The 11,182-nt window shown below is 46.0% G+C and overlaps 1 long non-coding RNA gene across 1 annotated transcript; it reads left to right on the forward strand.

Moving 5' to 3' along the window:
• Positions 1-723: 723 nt before the first annotated feature.
• LOC131505394 (uncharacterized) lies at positions 724-6,680 on the forward strand. Its single transcript, XR_009258384.1, has 3 exons — positions 724-910; positions 2,017-2,140; positions 4,700-6,680. It is a non-coding gene; the product is annotated as an uncharacterized LOC131505394 (long non-coding RNA).
• Positions 6,681-11,182: the final 4,502 nt, after the last annotated feature.

Consider the following 11,182-nt stretch of genomic DNA (forward strand, 5'->3'; position numbering starts at 1 on the left):
TTTCTTTACCAAAAAGTCTAAATACATTGTGTATACTCCCCAAAGAACAAAAGCAAAACCAGGAGCTTTAAAAAATGCAGGATTGTCAAGAGCTAATAAGGAAATGCAGACCTATACTGCATACTCTGTCAGACTTCAGTTTTCAGTCCATACGGGAATATTTGGCATCCCCTCACCTCATGTCATTCCCCCCAGTGATGAAGTTGGTACCCTTTGCTGGGGCTGCTATAACACAACACCACAGACAAGGTGACTTAAACAACAGAAGTTTATGATCTCACAGTTATGGAGAGTAGAAATCCAAGATCAAGGTATCTGCAGGTGTTTTCTCCTGAGACCTCTCTCCTTGGCTGGCAGATGGCTACCTTCTGCATGGTCCTCGTGCACTCTTTCCTCTGGGTGTCCCCAGGCCTGCTGTCTTTGTGTTTGACCACATTTCCTCTCCCTGTAGGAAAGCAGTCTGATTGGAGTAGGGCCCACCCTAATGGACTCGTTTTAACTTAATCATCACTTAATGATTTTTATATCCAAATACACTCACATTCTGAGGTATGGGCAACAGGCCTTCAACATAGGAATTTGGGAAGACCGATGCAGCCCATGAAATGCATCTTACTCTTAAATCTAAGGGAAAAGATGAAAATAAATTCCTAGCAACTCTTCCACTTCAGCTTTGTGCCTTACCTTTCTTACAGACATTCATTTGAAATAAAGGCCAATCGGAAAGATCACAGTACTTAAAGAACCACTAATGTCCTTAGTATCTATTGATTTCTTTCATTTCTTAGGTGTGTCAATGTGCTCTGAGCAAAGAACACCAGGAATACACTTGCAGTTGAATAAATTTATTACTCTTCGTACAAGATCAACTTATGCCTGGGAGGAACCATGAGGCATCTCAAGAGGAAGGGTGAGACTTACAGAATGTGAGTGGGCTTGTTTGCTGACCCTGTGGAGGATCTCAGCAAGCAGCTTTTGCTCTGCATTACATACTGTGAGCAGACAGGGGTAATTCTATGATTCACTATCTTAATAAATCTCTCTGGAAAGATGGAAGTCCGGACAGAGAGGACAGCTAAAATTGGTAAAGAAGCAGCAATCCACTAATATCGTCGAGTACAGGTGTGTTTGCTTATTTTTGTGGTTAGGAAAAAGTTCATGATTTTGCCTCTGATCAGATAAGATTATAGGGTGGTCTTGTTTTTTGTCCTGATCCATATATTGGCACTGGGTGGCCACATGTGATGGTGTTGTCATATGAAACTGTTTATATTCAACTGAAGAACATCAGTGCCTACCTGTGAGTGCCAGGCTAGCTCATGGAAATAGTAAGTCAAAGTACATAGCACCATCCAACTCTTGGATGTCAGGACTCCTGTTTCCTTTTAGGTGCTAAAATATAATAAAATAGAGACTAGTCTCAAAAATCTTCCAAGCAGACATAAGGTTAGTCACATAAACAATGTAAGTCAACTGATATCATGAACATAAGCGAAAGGTAGGTTATTTCTTTTTTTTTTTTTTTAACGTTTATTCATTTTAGAGACAGAGAGAGACAGAGCATGAATGGGGGAAGGTCAGAGAGAGAGGGAGACACAGAATCCGAAACAGGCTCCAGGCTCTGAGCTGTCAGCACAGAGCCCGACGCGGGGCTCGAACTCACGGAGCGCAAGATCATGACCTGAGCCGAAGTCGGTCGCCCAACCAACTGAGCCACCCAGGTGCCCCAAGGTAGGTTATTTCTTGTAAATGCCTCTGGTTTTCATAGATGATGCATACCTTCCCAAGATGTATAAAAATCACTTAACCAATCGCCAGCCATCTGGAAACCACAATTGTGATAACCAATCATTGTAAAGGTCAGATTCCTCTCTTTCATTTTATAAGCCGCCCTATAACATCAAGGCCCCGAAGTTCAGACCACTTTTGCATTTCAGTTTTCCCTCTTTGTGAACAGTTTGCTTCTCACTCACAGAAGTACTTATATTGATGTTATGGTATAATTTTTTTGTACAGTGACTAGCATCAGAAGTGGGATTTGAAAAAGACCCCTGAAGAACCCTGAGTCCAGTGAGTAATGAGTGCTGCACCCACGGAGTCCCCTGCGGTCACTGCTTTCTTGCTGATCATGGAGTTCCAGGTACTGTCTCCCAAATCCAAGCTCCACTCCCTTTATGTTGACCTTTCCAATTAATTGAGCAACTTCGTTAAAGCTTTTTGGTAAGTCACACTCTCGTCTGTAAGGCCAGAATATCCATGCTTCTCGGGTTTGGGGGCAGTGGTAAATTAGTGAGTTCCGGGCAGATTTTTTGTCTTCGGAAATCTAAAGGCAGAGATGGGTTCCACCCGGTCCCAAACTGGGAGCTGGATCTTGTTCCTTTTTGGAAAACTGGTAAACAGTTTGCAGTGGCCACTTTAGGGAAGCTTTAACTTACATAAGAAAGCCTATTTCAGGGAGGATGCCCTTAAAAAAAGAGAATCCCAAACCTCTCTAAGACGATGGAATGCATTCTTTTATTAGGATGTAGAAGTTTCTAAAAAAAGGCAAAATGACTCCAAAAATAGGTTCTCTAAAAAAATTCTTATGCTAAGAGCACCTGGGTGGCTGAGTAGGTTGGACTTCTGTTCAGGTTATGATCTCAGGGTTCCTGAGTTCAAACCCCACATTGGGCTCGCTGCTCTCGGTGCAGTGCAGAGCAGGCTTCTGATCCTCTCCCCCTCTCTCTGCCCCCACCTGCTTGCGTGCCCTCCAAAATAAATTTAAAAAACAAAAAAAAAATCTTATAGTAGTAAATTAAAAGCTTTACTGAAAAGCTGTACCCATCCAAGCAGGTAACCTTAACTTATACCACCTGCCAAAACCAGTTTAGACCCAACTATTCTTTTGAGCTTTGAGTTATTGTACCTGACACAGGGCTAAGATTTTTAAATGATTGCTATGATTTTTGCAATTGTGTGTTTATGTATATCCGTATAGTTATGTAAAACTATGCAGGGATATATATTATCATGCACTAAACTGCAGTAGAGAACTGATGTTAGCCCTCAGTGGGCCATTTCAGGTAACCTCAAGGAGATCTCAGAAACAGGAAGAACTGGGGCAGGGTGGCATGGGCAGGGGGAAGAAAAAGAAAAAACAAAAACAGAAAAAACTGGAAAGACAGTTAAGTGGAGGTATGCAATCGATCTTTTTGAAAAATCAGAGATGAAAGACACATAATGTATTAATATGATCTACGGGTCTTTCACGTGTCTATGTGGAAATCAGTAAACTTTAATTTTTACAACCGAACAAATTATACTTTGTGATGTGCAAATATTTGGAAAACTCCTTGCAAGTACTAACCCCTTTATCCACTTTGTACATCAAATGTATTGTAGCTAACAAGCTTCGGAACAGTTCTTCAGAGCAATCTGAATATCTGCTTCCTGGGCTATAGTCCTCAATGAGACAATGAATAAAGCATTTGCTAACCAAGATTGATATTGGCTTTCTTTCAGTTGACAATATGTATATGTGATATTCTTTGAGAGAGAGAGAAGGAGGAGGAGGGCAGAGGGAGTAAGAGAGAGGATCTTAAGCAGGCTCCCCGCCCAGCCTGGAGCCCCACGGAGGCTTGATCCCCACACCCTGGGACCAAGACATAAGCCAAAACCTAGAGTCAGGCACTCAATGCTCTGAGCCACCCAGGCACGAAGTGTGATGTTTGTTAGAGACCTGTGATTAACTAGCATAAAGAAAAATATGTGCTTGTATGAATTATGTCTTAAAGTCTAAGAAATATGGAACAAACCTTGACGTTTTTGTATACAAAAACATACCTGTTCAGGTATACATGATTGAGATATTCTTCAGTAAATTTTAGCCCTGGATTACTTTTCGTTTCCCGTGGGAGCTCAGAGCCTAGCGGTAGAATGGGGGAGGCACAGCTCCCTTCCCTGAGACCAGCTCTCTGGCCCCTGCATTCACCAATCAGTGCTCTCTGCTGGCTCTTGCTCCTTCCAGCATCCTCGGGCGCCAGGCGTTGGCAGGTGTCAGCCTCCCCTCCACTAGGTGCATGGCCCATGATGTGCGGTCACAGTTTCTGGCAGAGCCGGGCTGGCACTTTCCCGGTGGAGGTGGCTCTGCTTGGCGCGGAGCTGGGTGTGTTTCGCCGGGGTCGCCCATCCTTTCGCTTTGCGGGGTGTTCCGTTCCAGGCCCCACTGGCAGCCGGGAAATCGGGGTGGGGGTGGGTTAAGGGGCAGCACCTGTGCATGAGCCCAGCCAGGTGTTCCTGGGGGGGGGGGGGCAGCTCCGTGCCGGTACCCAGCAGCCTGTTTCTCATCACCACTTTCGGAGCAGCGCCCACCAGATAACTCTGGGATTTCTGCGCCACCACTTGAACTCCGCCCAAAGTTCAGGGTCGTTGGGTGCCGTCCCTTCCTCTACCCAGGAAGGCCTGTGCCGGCCTTCCGGTGGTCGCCCTTCCCGGCCGTCCCCTTGGCACTTTGGCCAGTAGCTCGGAGCCGGCGGTTCGTCTGTCACAGCCCGGATTGTGCACAGGCTCTGTGGCAGCACCGCCCACGACCCGGCCTGCACTGTTGCTCAGTGACGGCCCCTATTCCGTGACTTCGCGGTGCGGGTGTTTGTCGTGGGCAGCACCGCTCGTCTCCCCCAGCTTGCATTTCTCTAATTGTCCCGATCTGGCCATTTGACAGGTGCAGTTTCCCTAGTTCCCCGGAGCATTCATTCTGTGTCTTGGTGGCTGCTCGGCGGCTAGCGTCCAGACCGCCGCTGCTCTTTGGACCTTTGCTAGTGGAGATGCGCCCACGCTCGCTCTTTCGCAGAGAGGACAGCGACGTCAGAACGCCTCCATCCGGACATTGGAACAATCACTGCCTGTGCTGGTCGGGTCTCGGTCTCCAACCCTCCAGGTTTCACCGTCATCATGCATTTCTTCCTTCTAGCACACCTGGAATTAGCGGTGCGTGGGATTTCCTTGTTGTAGCAGGTCCCGTGTAGTCGCGCCTGCGATTTCCAATCTTGGCTGAGTCCGAGAACGGCGGCCAATGAGATTTCTCCGCGGAGCAGATCCCGCTTTAGGCGAATCAAGGGTTTAGCCAGGCCTGGAACTTCTTAGTCAAAGGAAGTCCATGTTGATTCTGGCAAATCAGTACTTGATCCTGCCTTGCAGATTTCTATGTCTCACCGGATCCCGGTTTAGCGACTTACCAGCGTAGCATGAGGTGGGCGCTTCAGTTCAGCCTAAGATTTCCACTTGTAAGAAGTCTGAATAAACCCATGTCTCTGGTATATCTGAGATCAGGTGAGCTCAATGTCAGACCGAATGTGTCCAGATTTGCAAGGAATCTGTACCTGTTCATCAGGCCTGCCATTTCTTTTTTCTTTCTTTAATAATTTATTTAACATTTATTTTTGAGAGAGAGAGCACGTGGGAGAGAGCATGAATGGGGGAGGGGCAGATAGAGAGGGAGACACAGAATCTGAAGCAGGCTCCAGGCTCTGAGCTGTCAGCACAGATCCTGACGTGGGGCTCGAACTCACAAACTGCAAGATCATGACCTGAGCCAAAGTCAGACCTTAACTGACTGAGCCACCCAGGCACCCCAGCCTGCCATTTCTTAAGAGTAGCAAGTTGTGGTTTGGAAATGCCATGACCTGTCATACTTATGTTTGTTATTAGGTCCCACAGAAGTAGGAATAGATTGGCAAAACCAATTTCTTCTTTGTGCTTATTACGTTAGTTGTTTTTTTGTTTTGTTTTGTTTTGTTTGCAATAGGAAGTCCACCTTAGCTATGCTTTTTATTACTAAATCTGGGAGAAGTCAATATCAACAGAATACAAAAATTTCTTATTTGTGGAAGTTTTAGGAAATTCAGACTTAACTGTTTTTGATTATTAGTCTCCTAGAAGTGGGTGTATATTTGCTAAAGAGATTTCTGACTTGGAGTCAGTTCTGGGGTGTTCTACTTTAACTATGTTTGCATCATTAAACCCTTAGAAGCCGATGTGTACTGACAAAGCGATTTTTTAATCACAGCAATGCTAGATTCCACACCGGAAGTACCCTCCCCCCATTTACTAAGTCCTCTCAGTGTTGATATAAATTGGGGAAAATAATTTCTTCATCCCAGCAACTTCTGTAAATCAAGACTTAGCTGTGTTCCTGTTTATTATGCTGTGAAAGTCGGTGCGTATAGAGACAAAAGCAGTTTCTTAAAATTGAAAGTTAGGGGTTGGAAACACAAGGTCTGCCAATCATTTGTTAATAGGAAATCTGTGAAAATCAGTATATACTGCTGAAAACGATTTCTTCACTGTAGGCAGGTTTGGTTGTGCAAGAGACAGTCTGCCTTAGCTGTTCATTTTGTCGATTTCCTAGTCCTTCCAAATTATGTTTTTGCAATAGGAAGTTCAAACTTAATTGGTTTTTATCATGAAGTCCCCTAGAGGTCAGTGTCCACCAGCTGAAAAGATTTCTTGTTTGCAGAGAGTTCAGGGAAATTCTGATTTAGCTATGGTTTGCTTTAAGGACACTGTAGAAGTCAACTTCTTAATTGCAACAATGCTGTATTTGCAACTGAAGTCGGCCCCTTCTCTTTAAATCCCGTGGAGTCCCTGCAGACTGGCTAATGAGACTTTTTTTTTCAGGTGTAACAAATATTTGCTTAGCAGTGGCAGCTATTTCTTACTCCTGCTTCCTCTGGGTTTGTGTTTATGGAACACACGATTACGCTGATGGGAACATCTGGGAAAGCAGCATTTTGCATGTTTGCAATTTCTTTCTTTCTCTGAGGGGGAGGGGTTCTATGAATGCATTTGCTCCCTTAGTCTTCTATTCTCCTGCAGTGTATTTTCCTTGGAAATCGATGTGTTTGGTTTCATTTTGTGTTCACAAGGGTCAGGATCCATGTGTTTTGATTTCTATTTAGATTTAGGCAGTTTATGATCATTTTATTTGTTATTTCCTGAATTTAACTTTGTTATGTATCCTACTTATTTCCTTGCGTGTTTCACCACTCAGCTGCATGGTCTCTGACTTGCCTTCACCTTCTGAGAGCAAGCTCAGTCTCAGCCCCACAGATGCTGGGTCTCCCTGTTTCCTGCAGGCTGCACCAGGCCTTCTGCCAGACGGGAGGCACACACTGCCTGCTTTATGGCCTGGAGCGCCAAGGACAGTTCTTGGTCTGGGCACCGTTCCTCACACCTAGTACACAGTTTCTCCCACTCAGGACCCCAGGGTTCTCTGTGCCATCTCCTTCTCAACCCCAGCACAGCTGGTTCCCCTGGGCTGGCCTGACCTTTGTTGGGCATGGACATGTGAGGCCAGCCGGTGTAGAAATTGCGCTCCAAAGGCATCCTCTTCTTGCCCATAATAGCGAATGTTTTATTTGTTGGGTTAGTTTCTGTATGGTTTGCTTTTGTTTCGGTTTCATTTCGGTTTGTTTTCCTCCTTTCGGTTTGTTTTCCGCCTGTCCGTTTGCTTTGCGCCTGTTGGTTGGTTTTAGTAATGGGCCTGTTGCTTTGGTTTATGCGTTCTCTGCCAGGTTCTCCTTTTTCCTGTAGTCTCCACTGATTTGTTACCACTCAGTCGCGTGACTTTCTCCAGCCTTCTGCCTTGCCTCCGCCCACACCCAGAGACAGCATAAGTACCCAGGCTGCAGTACTGCTGTAGGCTAGCCTACTTCATCTGTGCAAATCTTCAATCATCCAGGTCAGAGACCCACGTGATGGAGCGGTGTTTTTCTGGATGTGTGAAAGGGGTAAGGATTTCACAGCAGTGATGCCAGAGTCCCAGGCCCCATCTTTGCTGTACGCAGAAGATTCTGGGCTTTGCCCACTCCCTTTCTATCCTGTGCTGGGAGAATCCTCAGGCCATGGTGGTGGTTTGGTTTTGGAACTGCTTTCCTATCCTTGTTGGCGGCTTCGCTGGGTCTACCCGCAGAAGGAAGTCTTGCCCAGAGCCCAGAGCACCCTGGAGCCAAGAGCCACTGTGGGCCTTTGGCCAGGGACACAGAAGAACCTAGAGGCATCTGCAGGAGAGATGGACCCTGATGAGGAATGCCAGCAACTCTGTTTCCTCACCTCCTTTTTTCAGGTTAATATATACTGTTGTAAACGATTTCTTCATCCTAGCAAATTCTTGAAAAACAGGACTCAACTTTGTTTGCTCGCTAACCCGGGGAAGTCGTTGTTTGCTAGTGAAAACAGTATCTTCCTCCTCGCCAGGTCTAAAAAACATAGGACTTAACGTTTGTGTTTCCTGTCTTCCTAGAAGTCCCTGTTCACCGGGGAAACTCCTCCTCCAGGCCAGTTTTGTGGAACTGGGACTTGGGTTTGTTGATGTTTGTTAACCCCAGGGACACTGTCAGATATATTGGGGATAGCGGTTTCTTGTGTGAATACGTGTTTGTTTCATTTATTATTTTATCTCTTCTTATTTCACTTTTTGATGGGCCTGAGCATTTCAGTTTTCACCCCTCCGCGCTCTAACCCGGGTTGGCTGCGCAGCTGGAGCGCCCTGCTGGGTCTCCTTCCTCCTCGAGAAAGACCCGGAGAGTCCCTGTGCTCCTCCCCTACAGGCCCGAGTTTCCTGCAGCACTTTCGCCAGCAGCTCAGGAGGCTTCCTCCCTCAAGACAGAGCCCTGGTTTTCAAGCTCTCTGGGATGGTTGGTGCTTCCTTCGGTGGCATCTCTGTCCCAGGGCACCTTCTGGTTGCGTCAGCTGGTTCCTAACGGCAGCCCTGTGTCTGCACAGTGCCAGTGTTTGTTAGCACTTTCCCTAGTGGCGCGGGGTCAACATTGTTCCTGTCACTGGGCCTCTTGGTACTGAGTTGGCCTTTTCTCTGGAGCAGCACCATCATGCTGCCTTGCCCAGTGTTTTGGGTGCGAGCACTGCTCATTCCTGGGACTGGCTTCTCAGTCACAACAGTACCTTTCCTCCAAGCCCACTGGGTCTTGCCAGCCACACGCTGGGAGGTGGAATCTGCACTTTGCCCTAAGGCTCTTACTAGCCCAGTGTAGCTGGGCTTCCTGGGTTCCAGTACCGCTATGATGCCTTCACGTTATATGTGGGTCTCAGAGCTGAGGGACAGATCGCCCCCACACACTGCTTTCCTCGGCCTGGCCCTTGGGCAAAATGTGCAGACCAGTGCCCAGCGATACCCTGGCAGGTTGGACCTTTGGCAGACCCCGGATGCTGCAGGGGGCTTTCTCCTCCCACCTGGAGAGCAGTGAGAGCTCTGCTCTCACCGCAGCATTGTCCACGGGGGTCCAGGTCTAGGAGCCTTGAGATTTCTGCTCACGGCTTCTATTGCATTTTTCTCTCCAAAATGAATATTATTTACAGTAACATCTCTTCGTTTCCAAAAAAAAAAAAAAGTTTGCCTTCATGTTTCTTTGCAAAATGCTGCCTTTCTTAGTATAATTACAGAGAAATATCAAAGGGGCGGGGAGGCATTTAGGTGCCTGTTTTTTGTTTGTTTGTTTTTCTGCTTGACTTGTAGTAGAGGGTGGCAGTGTGGAGAGCGTAAGGAGGAAGCAAGGGTCCCCTGATAACCTGAGGGCCTGGCTTCCCTAGGCTTGGAGACCTTTGACATCTGACTCTTGCCTGACTTTTTGAACATTCTCTCTGGAGGAGCAGGTTTAGGGCCACTAACAGAAGTTGCTGCCCCACCTTACCTCAAAAAGTGAGCCTGAACATCTGAGCAGATCCAGTAGAATGCAGGTGGTAGAGAGGTCCTGACCTGCAAGAAGCACCCCCACTTGATATGCTGCAGCCCTTTCTTAGAGTTAAAGCCCTCCGTGTTCAAGGCAGAGTGAAAAGGTGTTACTTTATTCCACAGTCTGACGACAGGGTGATATTTTTGCTATTTCAGTTCAAAATGAATTCCTCCTCATATTTGTACATAGGCTTACCATTTGACAGCTATGGCTGAGAATATACTACCTGAGAGAGGTAAAAGCAAATCCAAAATCAAAGAGTGGCGTGGTTTGTGAGTTCGAGCCCCGCATCAGGATCTGTGCGGACAGCTCAGAGCTTGGAGCCTGTTTCAGATTCTGTCTCCCTCTCTCTCTGCACCTCCCCCGCTTCTGCTCTGTTTCTCTCTCTCTCTCTCAAAAATAAATAAACATATTTTTTTAATTTAAAAATTTAATTTAGGGGCGCCTGGGTGGCGCAGTCGGTTAAGCGTCCGACTTCAGCCAGGTCACGATCTCGCGGTCCGTGAGTTCGAGCCCCGTGTCGGGCTCTGGGCTGATGGCTCGGAGCCTGGAGCCTGTTTCCGATTCTGTGTCTCCCTCTCTCTCTGCCCCTCTCCCGCCCGTTCATGCTTTGTCTCTCTCTGTCCCAAAAATAAATAAAAAACATTAAATAAAAAAAAAAATTTAAAAATTTAATTTAATTTAATTACAAAGTGTGAGGTGGTGCTATGTACTATGCCTTAGTGTTGCCAGGAGCTGGCCTGGGACTCCCGGGTAGGCATTGGTGTTCTCCTCTTTAATATAAAGTTTCATAGGACACCAAATCAGAGAAAACTACTCACTGCCGTGGATGGATTAAGACAAAAACAAAGCCACTCTGCAGTCATATCTGAACACAAACTCAGGAACAATACCTAACCACAAAATGCTACCTGTTCGGCAGAAATGGGTAGACTTACATCAGAATAGCCACTAGGGGGAGGCATCCCAGGAGAGATCCTTGGATAATCTGATACCTTTCCTCTAGAACTTTGGAGATCATGGATAGACCTGGAAGTAGTCTGAAGTTCAGAAGCATGACCTTACAGGATGGCTTATAAAGTGAAAAGGAGAAACTTGTTTAATCTTTACAGTGATTGAATATTACAAGGGGAGTTTCCTGATGGCAGGGGATTGGGTACAAGTGATTATATTACACTATTTTGGAAAGATGATAAATTTCATTTATGATTATCAAAGGCATTTAAAGAAATAACTTAAGATTTGCTATGTTCATGAAATAGGCTAGATTGAGTTTTGCTTATGTGGCTTAAATGGTTTTATCTGCTCCAGGGGTTTTTCAATCCTGGTCTCCATTTAAATGTGTATGAACCACAAAGACACCAAATATCCAAGTCATTGTGAGGAAAAAGAACAAAGCTGGAAGCATCATACTTCCTCATTCTAACTGTGCTATGAAGCTATAAAAATAAAAAATA

The sequence above is a fragment of the Neofelis nebulosa genome, chromosome 1, assembly GCF_028018385.1.
Source record: "Neofelis nebulosa isolate mNeoNeb1 chromosome 1, mNeoNeb1.pri, whole genome shotgun sequence".
Classification (NCBI taxonomy): Eukaryota; Metazoa; Chordata; class Mammalia; order Carnivora; family Felidae; genus Neofelis; species Neofelis nebulosa.